Here is a 21,592-nt window from a genome sequence, read left to right on the forward strand (position 1 = left end):
AGTGTGGGCATTGAATGTAATTAAATTTTGCCATGCGTGCAAGGGATATGTTTGTTTATGTATTTGGGAGAGCAATTCAGGACACGGGGCAATGATGGTTGATGGATGCTAAGGCGAAAATAAATCAAGAGGAAGAAAAATTAATGACAAACAATTCTCAATACAAAAGTCTCAGTAAAATAATTCGAACTTGTGTGTTGGTCTGCATCTGTTAAATACTCCCTCCGTCCTAAAATAAGTGTCGCAAATTTTATACTAAGTTAGTACAAATTTAGTATTAAAGCAGCGACACTTATTTTAGGACGGAGGGAGTAGAATTGAACAACAACAAAACTGAACTATGTATGTTGTGTCTTCCTGAGCATACAAACAACAGAAAATGCAGTGAACATATTTGGTTCACAAACATAGGTTCATTAGAATACACAGGGTACACGTACTTTCTATATTCCAAGCAGATCAGGCAGGAAGTTCCTTTGGACATCTTATATTGTCTCATGATTGATACGGTGCCAAGCATTCAGTGCAATCGTCTCATGTCCATCCAAACACTTGTTTTTTGGTTTGTGCATGATGATTGTCTCATGTGAAATTACATTAAGCTTGCATATAGATCATAGGAATTCGCGAACTGTAAATGATCCATAAAAATGCATGCATGTGGTGGTAGAATTGTATGATAAACATTAGATACACACATCCTTGTACCATTGTTCTCTGTATGCATACATATTGGCGTGAGTGTGGCTGATCATGGAGAAATCCGTGCATGAACATCCATGCATTGGTCATGTAGCTAGTACAAATGCCCGTGCGATGCAACGGGAACTAAAATTTAGTGAAATTTGCATATTCAAAAAACACATTTATTTGATAGAAAAGACATTCTGTATTTTATTATGTTTTCAAACATACAACTTCAAAATTGAATATTAAACCATCCAATTAAAGCTCACCTTTGTCCTAGCTACCTCTCGCACCGATGCGACTGTGTCCACTGCATGTAGTAATCCGGGTGGTCTTGGGGTTGATCGTTCTAGCGAGCACCTTCTAAAAATAGTAGGCTCAACTCGGCTACAACGGAGAAAAAATTTAAAAAGAAAAAGTGAGATGAAGATCAACGGTGCAAAAGCCAGATTAGAAAACATGACTAGAAGAATCGTTAAATCATAAGCCTAATAATCTGTACCTACACATTCATCATGCATGCATAATCACTTGTATTTACACATCCATCACGCATGCCTAATCACCTGACCGACAAGCATGCTTAATCACCAGGAGCTACAACCCCATCCGTGCATGCATGCCCTGAAAAATCTCAGCCTAAGAAGAATCATAAATCTCGTCGCAAAGAGAGAAGAAGAAAAAACAACCATAGATCCTATATACGCATGAACATCAAGGTAAAAGGGAAACCAACTCGTGGATGTAGAAAATCCAGAACGCATCACACCTCGAAATACACACGCACGCAATCGACCGCTCCTTCTGCTAAAAACTGCATAGAACACCTCCCTACCGCATGGCCCTCCATGGGACCGACTAATTGCCTTCCAAATTAATTACCTCCTAACCATTGCTCCTACCTGTCGCCCATGTCCGACGACTTGCAGGTGGATGACTCGACCCTCACACACCTCGATTCGTTGCCTATTGGGTCATGGTGATTTCGAGGCTTGATCGATTGATCTTGAATTTACATAGTCACGGATTGGGCCCCGATGCTTGCAGACTCTTGATTCTTTGGGGCATGCCCAAACAGAGTCTCTGCATGCGTTTTTTTCCTAACCGCCTTTGCATACGAAACGTTTTTACTATGGGTTAGTTCTGTTAATTATTATTCATTAGTAGAAAAAGGAGGGCCGAAAGACCATTAGTCCCGGTTCAAACGAAAACCGGGACCAATGTCTGAGTTTGCCAGGGCATTGGTCCCGGTTCGGTTCACCTCATTAGTTTTGGTTCGGGGCAAAATCCGGGACTAAAGATCCAGCGACTGCCACGTGGCGTGCCGCGGAGCATTAGTCCCGGTTTGTGACAAGAACCGAGACTAAAGGGTAGATTATTAGTCTCGGTTTTAGACAAAAACCGAGACTAAAGTGTTGCCTATATAAACCCTCGCCCCTGCCCACCCTCTCCTTTATTTTTTGGCTGTTGAAGTGTGACCATGTCATGCTCTTGCCACTCTAGTTCATGCACATGACGTGTTCGATGAAATGCCCGAGCCACACTACTTAAGCATTCTCCTCTCCAAGCTCGACCTCCAAGCTCCATTTTCCTCAATATTTGTCTAGGTTTGGCCGTGCACCAACTGCACAAGTGTTTTAAAAGGTTAGCTACTTCATCCTTTCATCTGTCACTGCTAGTTTAGCTCATTTCAAATGCTTAAATTAACTTCTTAGAGTCTGCACATGTGTAGGGTGCCGTCCCATGACCGTCGTCAGCGTTGTCGATCACCCCGCGCTGATCTCGTCGCGAGCACCACCGTGGTGAGCCTCTTATTCTTATCTTCTTTTTAAAAAAAAAATCTTACTTGTATGATTTAGATATACATACTTGTATAAATTACTTACTTTCATTATTTCTTGTTATTCTATAGTGCGATGGTTTTGGTATCCGCCTCCGTCGGCCCTCGTCCTATCTATGATTCGGATGTGGTATATATTAGCTTTTATAACTATTTGTTTTATTTAGTGTTTATGACTATTATGACGACCAACGTGACATATATTTTTTAATCTAGGAGGTATGTGAACCGGAAATTCCAACCCACGTAGGAATTATTGTCGAGAAGTTAAATTTGGTTGGAAAAGAAAACAAATACTTGAAGAAAAAATTGAAAATAATTGAGGATAATAATATGGAACTGGAGTTGCATGTCGCCGATGTCATCGATGATCGCAAGATGAAGATGGATGCGATGCGGTTGAAGATGGATGCAATGCACTTGAAGATGAATGAAATGCGCTTGAAGATTAGGAATATTAGAAAATATGCCATTGATAAAGAGGCTTGATATCATTATGCTGTTGGGCCAATTGTTACCTTAGTTGCGATTTTGATCGCATTTGTTGTTGCATTTAAATGTTTTACATAGTTGTATGTTGTTTTATGAGAGAACTTTATGTATTTTTTTTTTGCAATAATAACATTTGATCATTACTGTGCTTTGGTTTTAATGTGATGATGAACTTGTATTAATTTGGTCATATGTTCTGCAATGGTTTTTTGATATACTTAATTTCATAATAGAGATGAACCGCCAATGGATGTACGGTGACCGACGCATTTCGGAGTACATTACGAACCGGGACTAATGCCCGGGTCACACTTAAGTTCACACAAAATGGTATCCTCGACCGAGGTTAGCAACCTTATCCTTTTCATCTGTAATTGATACAAAAATATGGCATGTGTCAACGTACGGTGGTCATTTCACTATTCATGTATGATGCCAGATCGATGCACGGTAGCGATGGATGTACGGCGAACGACGCGGTTCCGGATTTATTGCAGGCTTACATAAATTTATCGATGTGGCTGAGGCAAACAAAGTGGATAATTTTATGCTTTGTCCATGTGTTGTCTGTCGAAACGTGAAGGAGTACTCTAGCTCGAAAAACATTCTTCTCCACTTGCTTCAGAGAGGTTTCGTGCCCGCATATTATTGTTGGACCATGCACGGAGAAAGAGGGGTTAGGATGGAAGACAATGAAGAAGAAGATGATGATGACAACTATCCTATGTTCACTGAAGAATACGGCGATACTACAATGGAAGACAATGAAGAAGAAGGAGGTGAAGAACAACCGGCATCAGATGAGCCCGCTGATGGTCTTGGTCGGGTCATTTCTGATGCAAAGAGAGAATGCGATACAGAAAAGGAGAAGCTGAAATTGGAGGCCATGCTAAAGGATCATAAAAAGTTGTTGTACCCAAATTGTGAAGATGGCAGCACAAAGCTCGGTATCACACTGGAACTGTTGAAATGGAAGGCAGAAACTGGTTTATCTGACAAGGAATTTGAGAAGTTACTGAAAATATTGAAGCCGAAGCTTCCAAAGGATAATGAATTGCCCGAGACTATGTACGAAGCAAAGAAGGCTATCTGCCCTCTTGAATTAGATGTGCAGAAGATACATGCATGCATTAATGACTGCATCCTGTACCGCGATGAGAAGTACGAGAATATGGATAAATGCCCAGTATGCACTGCATGTCTGTACAAGATCAGACAGGATGACCCTGGTGATGTTGAGGGCGATGACGAGCCCCCAAGAAGAATGTTCCTGCTAAGGTTATGTCGTGTGCTCCTATAATACCGTGGTTGAAACGTCTGTTCAGAAACAATGCGCATGCCAAGTTGATGCGATGGCACAAAGACGAGCGTAAGAAAGACGGGAAAAAGTTGAGACACCTCGCAGATGGGTCGTAGTGGAGGAAAATCAAGAGGGAGTGGCCGGACTTTGCAGATATCCCAAGGAACTTATGGCTTGGTCTAAGTACAGATGAAATGATTCCTTTTGGGGAGCAGAGCTGCAGTCACAACACCTGGCCCGTGACTCCTCCTTGGTTGTGCATGAAGCAGAAGTTCATTATGATGTCAGTGCTCATCCAAGGACCGAAGCAACTCGGCAACGACATTGATGTGTACCTAAGGCCAATAGTTGATAAACTTTTGCAGTTGTGGGCCAAACCAGGTGTACGTGTGTGGGATGAGCACAAACAGCAGGAATTTGAGCTACGAGAATTGTTGTTCATAACCATCAATGATTGGCCTGCTCTTAGTAACATTTCAGAACAGTCAAACAAGGGATACAATGCATGCACACACTGTTTAGATAAGACTAAAGGTACATATTTGGAAAAATCTAAGAAGGTTGTCTACCTGGGGTGTCGTCAATTTCTTCCGACCAATCATCCCGTAAGAAAGAAAGGCAAGCATTTCAACGGTGAGGCAGATCACCGGAAGAAGCCTAACCTCTGTACTAGTGATGAGTTATTGGCTATGGTCAAGGATTTGGATCAAATAGCAATCTTTGGAAAGGGTCCTGGCGGTCAATCTGTTCCGAAAGACGACATTACCGGACACGTGCCCATGTGGAAAAAGAAATCTTTATTTTGGGAGCTACCCTATTGGAAACACCTACAGGTCCGGTCTTCAATCGACGTGATGCACGTGACGAAGAATCTTTGCGTGAACCTGCTAGGCTTCCTGGGAGTGTATGGAAAGACAAAAGATACAACAAAAGCATGGGAAGAGCAGCAACGTATGAAAGACCCATACGACAAGAAGACTGATAAAGTGCGTCAATACTTAAGCAGCTACGCTCTTACCAAAGCAGAGAAGGAAATCTTTTTTGAATGCCTGAGCAGTATGAAGGTCCCTGCTGGCTTCTTGTCTAATGTAAAGGGAATAATAAATATGGGAGAGAAAAAATATTCCAGAACCTGAAGTCTCATGATTGCCACGTGATTATGACGTAGTTGCTTTCGGTTGCATTGAGGGGGCTTCTACCGGAAAATGTTTGATTACCCATTGTGAAGCTATGTGCATTCCTCAATGCTATATCTCAGAAGGTAATCGATCCAGAACGTCTAGAAAGGCTACAGAAGGATGTGGTCCAATGTCTTGTCAGTTTTGAGTTGGTGTTCCCTCCGTCCTTCTTCAATATTATGACGCATCTCCTGGTTCACCTAGTCGACGAGATTTCCATTCTCGGTCCTATATTTCTACACAATATGTTTCCCTACGAGAGGTTCATGGGAGTCTTAAATAAATATGTTCATAACTGTGCTAGGCCAGAAGGAAGCATCTCCAAGGGCTATGGAACAGAGGAGGTCATTGGATTCTGTGTAGACTTTCTTCCTGACCTTAAGCCGATTGGTGTTCCTGAATCGCGGCATGAGAGGAGACTGAGTGAAAAAGGCACACTAGGAAAGAAAGAAATTATATGTAGGGACGGGCATTCTTTCACTCAAGCACACTACACAGTTCTAAAAAGTTCCACCTTCATGGCTTCGTATATCGAGGAGCACAAGAATTTTGTACGCTTCGAGTTCCCGGGGAAGGCTATCTCCTGGACTGAAGAAAAACACATGGATACTTTCGGCAGTTGGTTGCGAGCACGCTCATGAATGACAACACTATTGGAGATCAACTCTACTTGTTGGCCGCGTCACCTTCTTTGACCGTATTACATATCCAAGGGTACGAGATAAACGGGAATACATTTTACACGACCGCCCAAGATAAAAAGAGCACCAACCGAAACAGTGGTGTCCGCTATGATGCGACAGACGAGATTGGGAAAAGGACACATACTATGGTTACATAGAGGAGATATGGGAACTTGACTACAAACCTACTTTTAAGGTCCCTTTGTTTCGTTGTAGTTGGGTGAACATGAATGGAGAAGGGGTAAAGGTAGACCAGTTGTATGGAATGACAACAGTTGATCTCACGAATCTTGGTTACAGAGACGAGCCATTCGTCCTAGCCAATGATGTGGCTCAAGTTTTCTACGTGAAAGACATGTCCTCTAGACCGAAAAAAGAAAAAAAAAAAAGCAAATGAATACATCGGACGATGAGCCAAAGCGTCACATAGTTCTTTTAGGGAAAAGAAACATCGTGGGGATCGAGGACAAGACAGACATGTCAGCAGATTATAATAAGTTTGATGAAATTCCGCCCTTCATAGTGAGAATTGACCCAAGCATCCCGTTAAATAATGAAGATGCTCCATGGTTACGGCCAAAGCGATCATAGGCAAGGGATCGAAATATAAATCTATGTAATTTATTTAACTTTATGTGATGTGTACTAATGTATTAAACTTTATGTGATGTGTACTAATGATACTTTGTGATGTGCCTTTGAATGGTGCATTTTGAACACACAAAAAGAATGGAGTTCAAATAAGTTCAAAAAAATGAAATCCTTTTGGAACACATGAGTTCTCATTCGAAATCCTGATACTTCGAGAGAGATTGTTCGTTTTGTACAAGAAGTGCATCCAATTTTTTTCGTAACCCTCTCAACTTTTTAGTACATGCTATTAGGGTGAAATGATGATATCATGCCAACTTTCAACATTTTCAGAGTTCATTTGTAGTGCTTTTCAATTTGAGGGTCAACTAGCTCAAAAAAAAAGTAGATGCACGAAAAATACCAAATGAAGTCAGGAATTGTTGAAAATTTGTAACGTGCCTTTGAATGGTGCATTTTGAACACACACAAAAGTATGGAGTTCAAATAAGTTCGAAAAAATGAAATCCCTTTGTAACAGATGAGTTCTCGTTCGAAACCCTGATACTTCGAGAGAGATTTTCCGTTTTGTACACGAAGTGCATCCAGTTTTTGTCGTAACCCTCTCAACTTTTTATCACATGCTATGTGGATGAAATGATGATACCATGCCAACTTTAAACATTTTTAGAGTTCATTTGTAGTGCTTTTCAATTTCAGGGTCAACTAGCTCAAAAAAATAAGTAAATCCACGAAAAATACCAAATGAAGTCAGAAATTGTTGAAAACTTGTGATGTGCCTTTGAATGGTGCATTTTGAACACACAAAAAGTATGGAGTTCAAATAAGTTCAAAAAAATGAAATCCCTTTGTAATAGATGAGTTCTCGTTCGAAACCCTGATACTTCGAGAGAGATTGTCCGTTTTGTACACGAAGTGCATCCAGTTTTTGTCGTAACCCTCTCAACTTTTTAGCACATGCTATGTGGGTGAAATGATGAAACCATGCCAACTTTCAACATTTTTAGAGCTCATTTGTAGTGCTTTTCAATTTCAGGGTGAACTAGCTAAAAAAGAAGTAAATGCACGGAAAATACCAAATGAAGTCAGAAATTTCATAAAGTTGTTTTGTTAAAATATTTAATAGAAAACAAAAAAAGTCAACTAAAAAGAATCAACTAAAACGTTAACTAAAATGAATGAATTAAAAATAATCAACTAAAATTATCAAAGTGTTTATTTGTTAAAAAGAATCAACTAAAACATTAACTAAAAATAAACAAAAAATATCAACTCGAAAGAATTTTCATAAAGTTTTTTTGTTAAAATCTTTAATAGAAAAATATGAAAGTAAAGTTATTCACAAATTTCAAAGAATTCAAATTTAAACTATTCAAATTTGAAAACTAAATATTTAGCCGTAAGTATTTAGGTGTAAGTAGGAAAAAACAAAATAAATAAAGAAAAAAACAAAAATAATGGAATTTATTTTGAAAATAGATGCGAATTTATACAATGTCATAATATGTCTTTTAGGTGTAGGTTAAGCTAGAGGAAACAACATTGTTAGTGTTAATAATGGATTTATCAAGAATGCCACATTATCGATGTGCACAAGTTGATTCATTTTTTTTGGTCTTATCTATGTAACCTAGCTAGCTAGATTTTATATGTCACGTTGTTGTCTGTCAAAGTATTGAAGAAATCAATGGCTTCATCATTGCCTCGTAGTAACAGACGCGTGGGTTATGATACGTCTCCAACGTATCTATAATTTTTTATGTTTCCATGCTATTATCTTGTCAACTTTGATATTCTGTATGAATTTTATATCTTTTTTGGAACTAACCTATTAACTCAGTGCCAAGTGCCAGTTCCTGTTTTTTCCGTGTTTTTGACCTTTTTCAGAGGAGAATATTAAACGGAGTCCAAACAAAATAAAACCTGTGGAATGCTTTTTTCCATAACAGAAGATACGCAGGGAACTTGAGAACCAAGGCAAAGGACCCCCGGGGAGGTCACAAGCCCCCTAGGCGTGGCCTGGGGGCGCGCCTAGCAGGCTTGTGGGCCCCCCGTAGCTCCTTTGCCCTACTTCTTCCGCCTATAAATTCTCCAAAAATCTGAAACTGCCAGAGAGAGCCACGAAAATACTTTTCCGCCGCCACAAGCTTCTGTCTCCGCAAGATCCCATCTGGGGCACGTTCTGGTGCCCTGTCGGAGGGGGGATTCGAACACGGAGGGCTTCTTCATTGATGTCTACTACGCAACCTTCTCCTTGTAGACGTTGTTGGGCCTCCAAGTGCAGAGGGTTGTAGGATAGTAGCAATTTTCCCACAAGTGGGTGACCTAAGGTTTATCAATCCGCAGGAGGCGTAGGATGAAGATGGTCTCTCTCAAGCAACCCTGTAACCAAATAACAAAGAGTCTCTTGTGTCCCCAACACACCTAATACAATGGTAAGTTGTATAGGTGCACTAGTTCGGCGAAGAGATGGTGATACAAGTGCAATATGGATGGTAGATATAGGTTTTTGTAATCTGAAATTACAAAAACAGCAAGGTAAAAAATGGTAAAAGTGATCACGAACGGTATTGCAATGCGTGGAAACAAGGCCTAGGGTTCATACTTTCACTAGTGAAGTTCTCTCAACAATGATAACATACTTGGATCATATAACTAGCCCTCAACATGCAACAAAGAGTCACTCCAAAGTCACTAATAGCGGAGAACAGATGAAGAGATCATTGTCGGGTACGAAACCACCACAAAGTTATTCTTTCTGATCGATCTATTCAAGAGTTCATACTAGAATAACACCTTAAGATACGTATCAACGAAGACCCTAATGTCACCTAGATACTCCATTGTCACCTCAAGTATCCGCGTGTATGATTATACGATATGCATCACACAATCTCAGAATCATCTATTCAACCAACACATAGAACTTCAAAGAGTGCCCCAAAGTTTCTACCAGAGAGTCAAAACGTGTGCCAACCCCTATGCATAGGTTCCTAATGTCACGAACCCGTAAGTTGATAACCAAATCATACATCAAGTACTCACATGAATCCACGTGTGCCAACCCATATGCATAGGTTCCCAATGTCACAAACCCGCAAGTTGATCACAACAGATAGACACGTGCAAGACATACATCAAGTGTTCTCAAAGACTATATCCGATAAGATAACTCCAAAGGGGAAACTCAATTCATTACAAGAAGGGAGAGGGGGAAGAACATCATAAGATCCAACTATAGTAGCAAAGCCCATGGTACATCGAGATCAAGACATCTCAAGAACACGAGAGAGAGAGATCAAACACATAGCTACTGGTACATACCCTCAGCCCCGAGGGAGAACTACTCCCTCCTCGTCATGGAGATCTCCAGGATGATGAAGATAGCCACCGGAGATGGATTCCCCCTCCGGCAGGGTGCCGGAACGGGCTCCAGATTGGTTTTTGGTGGCTAGAGAGGCTTGCGGCGGCGGAACTCCTGATCTAGGTTTCTTTTTGGGGGTTTCTGAATTTATAGGAATTTATGGCGGTGGAATTGCGTCAGTTGGGCCCACGAGGAGGTCACAAGCCTGCTCGCCACCACCGGGGGGGGGGGGGGGGTGGCCGATTGACGGCTTGTGACTCTCTCGTGGCCCATCTGGCCTTCTCCCAAAGCTTCGGGGGTCTCTTTTGGTCCAAAAAAATCATCGTAAAGTTTCATTCCATTTGGACTCCGTCTGAAAATGGGCCAAAAAACACGGAAAAAACAGAAACTGGCACTTGGCACTGAGTTAATAGGTTAGTCCCAAAAAAGATATAAAATAGCATATTCATGCATATAAAACATCCAAAGTTGACAAGATAATAGCATGAAACCATCAAAAATTATAGATACGTTGGAGACGTATCATTCATCAACACCATTGCCTCTCCGATGATGCGTGAGTAGTTCACCACATACCTTCGGGTCCATAGCTAGTAGCTAGATGGCTTCTTCTCTCTCTTGGATCTTCAATACAAAGTTCTTCATGATCTTCATGGAGATCTATCCGATGTAATCTTCTTTTGCGGTGTGTTTGTCGAGATCCGATGAATTGTGGATTTATGATCAAATCATCTATGATTATTATTTGAGTCTCCTATGATCTCTTATATGCATGATTTCGTATCCTTGTAATTCTCTTCGAGTTGTGGGTTTCGTTTGGCCAACTTGATCCATACTTCTTGCAATGGGAGAAGTGCTTGGTTTTGGCTTCATACTGTGCGGTGTCCTCACCCAGTGACAGAAGGGGTAGCGAGGCACGCATCGTCTTGTTGCCATGAAGGTTAAAAATATGGGGTTTATATCTATTGCATGAATTTATCCCTCTACATCATGTCATCTTGCTTAAGGCGTTACTCTGTTTGTTATGAACTCAATACACTAGATGCATGCTGGATAGTGGTAGATGTGTGGAGTAATAGTAGTAGATGCAGAAAGTATCGGTCTACTTGTCTCGGACGTGCCGCCTATATGTATGATCATTGCCTTAGATATCATCATGACTTTGCGCGGTTCTATCAATTGCTAGACAGTAATTCGTTCACCCACCGTAATACTTGCTATCATGAGAGAAGCCTCTAGTGAACACTATGGCCCCCGGGTCTACTTCACATCATATTTTCAGCTCTACTGTTTTACTTTCTTGCACTTTCCACTTTTAGATCTCACCTTGCAATTAATCGTGAAGGGATTGACAACACCTTTATAGCGTTGGGTGCAAGTTTGTTTGTTTTTGCGCAGGTACTTTGGAGACTTGTCTTGATACTCCTATTGGATTGATACCTTGGTTCTCAAACTGAGGGAAATACTTACTACTACTATGCTGCATCACCCTTTCCTTTTAAAGGGAAAAACCAACGCAAGCTCAAGAGGTAGCACGTTATCAAGCTCTAGAAAGTTGTTTTGGAACGGAGTTCCAGATAGAATAATTCGCTTTTTGGTACGAAGTTCAGCAAAGTCCTTCCAAATAGCGATATTCGGATGGCTCTTTTTGAACTGCGTACCAAAAAGCTAATTATCCTATTCGGAATTCCGTTACAAAACAACTTTGTAAAGCTTCATAACATCATGCGCCTCTCACTATTAGGTAATGATGAAGTCATGGTCCATGGCTTCATCATTACGTGGTAGTAACAGACACATGCGCTATCAAGTTTTAGAAAGTTGTTCTGGAACGGAGTTCGTGATAGAATAATTCGCTTTTTGGTACGAAGTTCAGCAAAGTACTTCCAAATAGCAATATTCGGATGGCTCTCTTTGAACTACGTACCAAAAAGCTAATTATCCTATTCGGAATTCCGTTATAAAACAACTTTGTAAAGCTTCATAGCATCATGCGCCTATTACTATATACTAGGTAATGATGAAGTCATGGTTTTCTTCAATCCTTTGACAGTAGACAATGTGACATATAGAACAAGGGTAGATGAGATCACAAAAATATGGATCATTTTCTACACATCCAACATGTCGCCATTTTGTTAAATCCCTTAAATTAAGGTTAAGAGAATCCGTTAGACATATTTTAGAGTATAGATTCACTCATTTTGCTCCGTATGTAGTTTTCTGATGAAATCTTTAAAATGTCTTATATTTTGGAATGGAGGTAGTACAAGTTTAGAAAAGTTTATTAAATAGTAGGACATACAATGCCCGATCCGCATCCTCGTCGTCGACTCGGTGGCGACCACCTGCTTGATAGGCGCCAACATGTGCGGGACTGGGCTCCGTCGGGCTAGCACTGGGAGGAGTTACCTTCCGAGGCACGCAGCTTGGTGAGGAACCATCCTCCCATCGTCGACCCAGAGCTTCTTTGGTGGCGGTCGCGGGGGCCACTTCCGGTGCCTAGGTTGCTGGCCCCCGAGGAGGATGTACGTCGTCGTGTCAGGGAGGAGGACCAGCACGTCCGTCAGTACATGGAGGCGTTGGATGCTAGGTTCTCCAGTACTAGACAGGTTCTTTAGGGATCTCACCCGAGCTATGATCTGGTGATGGTCCCTGCTCTTTGGGTGTCCACCGCCCGCGCCTCAGTATAGCGACGACTCCTTGTTGGTCGATCAGTTATATATTATTCGATGTATTACTGTATTCGAGAGATGTATTATTTATTTATTCCAGATTATATATTTGATAATATTTAGTGGATCATTCGATGATGCATTAATTAAGTGGATTATTCGATGATGTTCAATTAATTTGTAGATACTATGGATCCAATACACGGCAAAGACGAATATCAGGAAGATGTGATGCATGGTGTCATCCGCGGGGATGATATTTTAGTTTGCGATGTCGATGTCACCAATCAGTTTCTGAACGAGTCCGGTGAGGGAGATGAGTCTCTGAACACATGAGGTAGAAGCTCCGGTGAGGTAGACGCCCACGCCTTGGGCGAGGGAGGAATCGGCGGCTCCAATGAGGAAGAAGCCGACGAGGGAGAAGCCGACCGCTCCGGCGAGGTGCATATATATATATATATATATATATTAATAAATTAATCCTCTATTGTCTATATACATATATTAACGCTCTTTCTTTTAGCCCTCCGGATCGACCAAATCTTCAGTACGGACAAAACAAGGCCCAACCAAGAAGCTGGATGACAGTGAGAGATACATGATCGAATCAGTCTCAAATGTCGGGCAACCAATTGCTCCCACAGATGTAAAGCAGAAGTTCGTGAAGGCATGCGGAGTTGTTGTTAGGGACCACGTCCCTATCACCACTCGAGAATGGATTAAGCCAAGGGAGGAAGGAGTCTCATATGTCGGCATAGCAGCCAAAGGAAATCTTTAGAGAAAGCTCATGCTTCGTTTCACCCTGCCGGCGCCAGAGGTGGATCCAGATGAGGAGGAGCCAAAGGAGGAGGAAATGAAGAGGCGAAAAGAGGCCCTAGATAAAAAAGTCAAAGAGTGGGCTCTTAAGAAGATGGCCGATCTATTCAGGGGCTGGAAAAAAAGATTGCACCAAGATTTTATCTTGAAAGATAAGACTCCAGATTTCGATCACGGCTATGAGAAGATTAAAGACTACTGGGCCGAATTTGTGGTGTACAAGAAATCAGAGGACGCCTTGAAAAAGTCAGCAACAAATAGGATGAATGTAGGTAAGAAGAAGTACCACCATATTATGGGGCCTGGTGACTACGGCGGTAAGATGGCTAAGTGGGAAGAACTTGAGGCATCATTTCTGGCAAAAAATATCACTCCAGAGCCCTTAAGATGGATCGAATGGGGAAGAAACTGGTTTTACGGGCATGTGGGCTTGTTGGACGCAGAAGGGAAGGCAATATATAACCAAAGACACAAAGATAATCCCCTACCCATCGAGGAGATTAGACGTGCAGTACAGGATGTTGAACAGGGACGGTTCTTACCCAATAGAGAGAACGACGAGCTCACACGCGCCCTTGGGAATAAGGAATACAAAGGGCGAGCACGAGGCTTACTAGGCTCCCCGCCGTGGATTCTTGTGTTCTCTGAGGAAAGGAAGAGATTTCCCGATAGAAGCCATCAGAGGAGAAAGGAAAAGGAGGCACGTGATAAAGCGGCTGAGGCAGACTGGCTGCATAATCTAGAAGAAGCAGTAAAGCGGCTGCAGCAGGATCAAATCGACAGACAACAAGGTAGCGGCCAATCTTAGCGGCTCATGATAGAAGCTGCATCGAATCGGAAAAGCAGTGTCGCTTCCACGCAACTCCAGGATGATGGTGATGATGCACTGACGATGGATCCTCCTCGTCGCTACCCAGTGGATGATATCACAGAGAGCACACCTTGTGAGCTAAAGGTGAAACTTTCTAACTTAAGGTTGACGGTGGCGGACGGCATGGCCATACCAATTGGACATAATCCAACTTGGCATTGCTCTCCGGTTCCAGAAGGGTACGCTATCGTCGCGGTGGATGAAGTGATGAAAGATTATGAGGAGCTGAAGCTCGACCACCCTGCAGGTGAAGATAGGGATTTGACTCAACTTGGAGAAGTCAAGAAACAAACCGTTGTATGGCCAAAGGAGGACATCTTGCTTCCAAATTGGACGCCAAGGCCACCGACTCCTCATAGCAGCAATCCTTCTTCGCCTCCCCCTCACCATTCTCCAGCGCAACCGTCGTCTTCGCCGCCTCACCAGTCTCCAGCGCAACCGTCGTCTTCGCCGCCTCACGAGTCTTCAACGCAGCTGTCTCCACCGCTGCATCAGCCGTCTCCACCGCCCCGTCAGCCGTCTCCATCCACTGAGGATCAGAGCAAAAAGCGGAAATGTAACCCCGCTAATAGTGGCGCAAGAAAGGGGATGCGATCACCAAAATGTAAGTTGTCGCCCCTTCCAAAAGTACCTCATAAGAATATGGAGAAGAGACCTCGGGACTATACTGGAGAGGACAATATTAACACTACAATAAATCTGTTAATCCGTGACGGATTATGGGTGACGTTTTGCAAGATCGTCACAGAAACCGTCACTGATTAGCAAAAAGCGTTTGGGCCCCAAAAGGGTAGCCCCCTAATGACGGATGGGAAACGTCCGTCACGAAGACCTTCATGGATCGACCAACTGGACCTAACCGAGCCTACTTTTCTTCGCTCTAGGCGCGAAGGAAAGAGCACGGAGAATAAAACGTTCAAGTCGTCTACGCGGGGAGTCGAATTTTTTTGGAACCTACCTGTTAAAATACATAACACATAGTCCCACACCCTTGTGCCTCTCTCACCGAAAACCCTATCCACCTGCATCCGCCACCTCCTCTCCTTCAGATTCACTCTGACGCTCCCTTCGATGGGTGAGCAGCCGTCGACCTCTAGCCCTTGGTGCGTAGGCTAGATTCGCAACCCAACGCCGTCGTCACACCTCGCCGTCAAAATCCCGCACAACAGCCGTCCTCCTACCCTCTCCTGCTTTCCTCCTTTGGAGATGGATGGGAGAGTATACCAGCCATGGCAGCGACCAGATCCACCACTACCGCAGCCACCTCCGCCTCCTCGCCAAGGTTGCGGGCTTTGCCGCCATGGATCTCATATCCTTCCCCAAAATCGAGAGCCAGCTCGGGGATAGGAGGACTAATTCGTTCCATTGATACTACTTGGTTGTGTGTGAGGAGACGCCACAGACTCCACTCGTAGAGCTTCTCTGCTCTGACCCCTATCCAGGTCCGCCCCTTCCATCTTCTCCTCTTAGATTATCAGGAGGAAGGAGAGAGTGGTACGAAGAGGAGGCCGACGGAGTTTTTCCTCCAGCCCCGCCACCACCACGTGTTCGTCGGTGAGGTCGGAATCAGTCGTCGGCGCCGGTATGGTGGGATGTATGGAGTGTGCTTTCCCACCCCACCTCTCATCTGAGTAATTTCCCAGTCAGTAATTAGTGCTCATTTCCGTGCATTTGTTAGTGGCCGCTAACTCATATCCTTTTTGCTTGTATGGGATTAATCGTGCTTGCACTAATTTCATGAGATATATCAGCATCATCTCGATTCTTAGATTATCTGACTCGTGGAGTTCGATTTTTCGCTCACGGATTTCTGGGGTTGTGCGTTCAGCTATGTTTCCCCCTGTTCACATTATATGTGTTTTGTGGGGTGTACTCGTTTATCAGTAATTTGTGTGTACCGACGATCCATATTTCTAAAGGGGATCTAGTGCAATTTTTGTAAGGTGTGTGAGCGTTAGATTCACTATGCACGGGTCAAGATTTGGTGTTTGTCTACGGCTGGCCAAGCAATTGCAAGCCATAGCACAGGAATGCCAAATGTGTTAATTCTACATTTGTGAGTCAGGATTCGTGTTCTCATTCCTGAGTTGCTCAGGCTCAGTTGGTGTTCCTGGTGGTCACCTGGGAGTGCCTTGTGAAATTTGTGCTCAGTCTCACTCGTGAGTCACTAGTATTCATGTAATTTTTCCATCATTGTAGCTTTAATTTTAGTGTCAGTTTTCAGTCTTGTATTTTTATCTGCCTATGTTCAGTCATGTTGTAGTTAGCTTTAGTTTGTTTTTTGTTTTGATTTCCCTCTGTTTTAGTTTCATTAGGTCAGCGTTTGATCCATCATCAGTCTAGTTTGGGTATGTGTGTTGATTAGTAAAGAAAATTTAGAGAGAGCACACCCATTTCTTGAAGTTTGTTCTTTTTAATGCCGAACCATATGAGTAGCAAAACCTTATCTCCTAAAATAAACATAGTGGCGCCTACATTCACTTGGTCTATAGTTTCTTCCTTTCAGAAAACAGAAGTCTGGGTTATAACATTTTGAACCACTGAGGCTTTGTATTCCTGATTTTGTATATCAGCACCCTCTATTCATGTTTTGGAATATTGTTGTCAATTTTAGGAAGGTGTTTTTTTTTCTCCAGGCCAACTATTTAGCGCTCTTTGTTATTCAGATGAATATGTTTTGAAAATGTTTTTTTCTCCAGGCAAGTGGGAAGAAGGAAGTGGACAGGTCGGACGCTCAAATCATTAGACGAGACAGAAAGACTGGTGCTAAAATTCCACCAGAAGTACAAAATAAAACATCAAAAGTATAAGAGGGCAGACGCCCAGCATCAACAGTGGAAGGCTCAAGTGGCTAACAAGAAGAAATCGGAAGAGCCAGAGTTCCCGGACACCCTAGAAGAACACGCCGCGTGCGTGAAAATGCTGAAAAACCTTGTAGATCCCCCGCCACCGTTGCCAGCAGACTATCACTACAAGAAATATGTCAACTAACGACCTTTTGTCAGTGACGCTGGAAGGAATGGTCATAAATCTATGACCATTTGACATCATTTGGTCGTAAGCTGTCTGGAGGGGTCCTAGCCCCAAAAACCAACGACCATTTTCATCAGAAAGGTCATCACTTGCTTACTGGTGAAGGTCATAAAGCGGACAGCACCTGGCACTGCCTTATTTCTAGGTGATAATGACCAATATGAATGGTCGTTACTAAATAGTTTGAATGCACTAGGCTGGTTACGCAGCCACCTCATCATCCTCGCTTACTTGTCACTGAGGTAGGACCCATTTGATAGGCGGTTGAGGGGCCGGTGACCGAGCGGGGAGTCTTCAGGAGGTTGCTAACCAGTCGACCCACTCTTTATGATCAGTGAAGCAAAATAGAAGCATCCATAACATCCTGCCATAACATCAAAAGTATAACATAGTTCACAACATCAAAAGTATAACATAGTTCACAACATCCTACCATAACATCAAAAGTATAACACAGTTCACAACGACATCGATAAACCACGTAGGATCATGGAGGGTGACTAAATGGGACCTAGAGCCTTCATGAGGGCTGCATGCTCTGCCCTGGTCTTGATGTCTTCAGCACTCCTCGATAAACCGCGTGCATGCGACATAAGGTGTTCATAAATCCCATCCCTGGGCTTTGGCTTTGTGGTGCAGTATGGGCATCTGAACATTCCCCTCTTGAAGTACGTCGCCTTCCCCTTCTCCCTGATCTTATGGGCTTCCTTCTCAATGAAGGACTCTTTGTTGCTGTCCTCCACGTCATCTCCACAGTTATACTGCACACACAAATTAATTGCAGGAACACATTATGCATTCATATAGGCATTATGTCTTGGAAATATGCCCTACAGGCAATAATAAAATGGTTATTATCATATTTCCTTGTTCATGATAATCGTCTATTGTTCATGCTATAATTGTATTAACAGGAAACAGTAATACATGTGTGAATAAATAGATCACAAAGTTGGCTAGCTCGTTAGTCAATGGATGATCATGGTTTCCTGATCATGGGCATTAGATGTCATTGATAACGGGATCACATCATTAGGAGAATGATGTGATGGACAAGACCCAATCCTAAGCATAGCACTAGATCGTATTGTTCGTATGCTAAAGCTTTTCTAATGTCAAGTATCTTTTCCTTCGACCGTGAGATTGTGCAACTCCCGGATACCGTAGGAGTGCTTTGGGTGTATCAAACGTCACAACGTAACTAGGTGACTATAAAGGTGCACTACGGGTACCTCCGAAAGTGTCTGTTGGGTTGGTACGAATCGAGATCGGGATTTGTCACTCCGTGTGACGGAGAGGTATCTCTGGGCCCACTCGGTAGAACATCATCATGAGCTCAATGTGACTAAGGAGTTAGTCACACGATGACGTGCTACGGAATGAGTAAAGAGACTTACCGTTAACGAGATTGAACAAGGTATTGGTATACCGACGATCGAATCTCGGGCAAGTTCTATACCGACACACAAAGGGAATCGTATACGGGATTGATTGAATCCTTGACATCGTGGTTCATTCGATGAGATCATCATGGAGAAAGTGGGAGCCACCATGGGTATCCAGACCCCGATGATGGCTATTGGCCGGAGAGGCGTCTTGGTCATGTCTGCCTGTCTCCCGAACCCGTAGGGTCTACACACTTAAGGTTCGATGACGCTAGGGTTATAGGGAATTGTTATACGAGGTTACCGAAAGTTGTTAGGAGTCCCGGATGAGATCCCGGACATCACGAGGAGCTCCGGAATGGTCCGGAGATAAAGATTGATATATAGGACGGATGGTTTCAGATACCAGAAGTGTTTCGGGCATCACCGGTAACGTACCGGGACCACCGGAGGTGGCCCGAGGGGTTCACCGAAGGGGGGCAACGACCCCGGGAGGTGAGATGGGCCAAGTGGGGGTGGGAACCAGCCCCTAGGTGGGCTGGTGCGCCTCCCCACTCAGCCCAATGCGCAGGGGAGAGAGAAAAGGGGGGGGGCAAACCCTAAGCCAGGTGGGCCTAAGGCCCACCAGGTGGTGCGCCACCCCCTCCTCCCCCCTCTGGCCGCTGCACCTCCCATCTGGGGGGGCTGCCACACCACCTAGGGTGGGAACCCTAGGGGTGGCACCCCCTCTCCCCTCCCCCTATATATAGTGGGCACTTTTGGCCATTGGAGATCAGACTTTTGCCTCTCTCTCGGCGCAGCCCTGCCCTTCTTCCTCCTCCTCTCTGCCGGTGCTTGGCGAAGCCCTGCCGGGAGACCTCGTCTCTCCATTGACACCACGCCGTCGTGCTGTTGGAGTTCTTCCCCAACCTCTCCCTCCTCCTTGCTGGATCAAGGTGCGGGAGACGTCACCGGGTTGCACGTGTGTTGAACGCGCAGGTGCCGTAGTTCGGCACTAGATCGGAATCGCTGCGAGTACGACTCCATCAACCTCGTTCTAGCAACGCTTCCGCTTAGCGATCTTGAAAGGTATGAAGATGCTCTTACTCCTCTCTCGTTGCTGGTCTCTCCATAGGAAGATCTGAATATGCGTAGGAAAATTTTGAATTTATGCTACGTTACCCAACAGTGGCATCCGAGCCAGGTTTTCTATACGTAGATTCTATGCATGAGTAGAACACAAAAGTTGTGGGCGATGATTTGTCAATTTGCTTGCCGCTACTAGTCTTATTCTTTTCCGGTGGTATTGTGGGAGGAAGAGGCCCGAACCAACTTTACACGTACTGTTACGCCCAAGATGCGACCCTATCCTCAATTTGGCACGACGGCCTCGTCACGGATAGAAGCGCATCTCGTCGTGTCGCAAGAATGGATATCGTTACAAGTACATGTACTGAGAAGAAGAGATATATAAAGAGTTGGCTTACACTCGCCACAAGCTACATCAGAGTCACATCAGTATATTACATAATCATCAAGAGTAAGAGCAGGGTCCGACTACGGACGAAAACAAACGACAAAAGAAGAATGACGTCCATCCTTGCTATCCCAGGCTGCCGGCCTGGAACCCACCCTAGATCGATGAAGAAGAAGAAGAAGAAGCAGAAGCAACTCCAAATGTACAATCAACGCGCTCGCGTCCAGTACCCTTTACCTGTACCTGCAACTAGTGTTGTAGAAATCTGTGAGCCACAGGGGACTCAGCAATCTCATTTCCAAAGGTATCAAGACTAGCAACGCTTAACGGGTGAGGTATGGTTAAGTGGTGAGGTTGCAGCAGCGACTAAGCATATATTTGGGGGCTAAACTTACGAGTACCAGAAATAAGAGAGGGAAGATCTACGTATAGCGGACGTGAACTACAGATGATCAAATGAATGATCCTGAACACCTACCTACGTCATACATAACCCCACCGTGTCCTCGATCGGAGAAAGAACTCACGAAAGAGACAGTCACGGTTACGCACACAGTTGGCATGTTTTAATTAATTAACTTCGAGTTATCTAGAACCAGTGTTAAACAGAGCTTCCACGTTGCCTCATAACCGCGGGCACGGCTTTCCAAAAGATTTAACCCTGCAGGGGTGCTCCAACTAGTCCATCACAAATTACCACAAGCCGCATAGAAATCCTCAATCACGAAGCTCGCGATCTCGTCGGATTCCCTAGTGGAAAACCTCAACTCTGAGATTACCCAAAGCATCACCGGAATCCCGATGCACAGGATATTTCATCAAAGGTAAAACTAATCCAACAAGGCCGCCCGACGTGTCGACGATCCCGATAGGAGTCGCGTACCTCGTTCTCAGGACACGGCGGATGAGCTAGACGTCGGGATCGCTAAACCTCCGGGTGACCAGAGGGGCGCCGGACATCGCTCAGGTGGGGCCAACAATCATGAGGAGTACTGGCCCGGGGGTTGATTAAATTATCCTCGGGGCCCGGGAAGTCGCTATGCAATTTTATTAGGTGATTAGGCAAATGTAGTACCAAAGTTGGGCCTTGCCAGACCAGCTTTAATCTAAAACGAATTATCAAGGGGGTCCCCATAACAACCCCGATTGTGTTAGGAGCACTCATTTATGGAACATAACACCGGTAGCCGAAAACTAAGGGGGCAAAGGTGGAACAAAACA

The sequence above is a fragment of the Hordeum vulgare genome, chromosome 6H (assembly GCF_904849725.1).
Source record: "Hordeum vulgare subsp. vulgare chromosome 6H, MorexV3_pseudomolecules_assembly, whole genome shotgun sequence".
In the NCBI taxonomy this organism is placed as follows: domain Eukaryota; kingdom Viridiplantae; phylum Streptophyta; class Magnoliopsida; order Poales; family Poaceae; genus Hordeum; species Hordeum vulgare.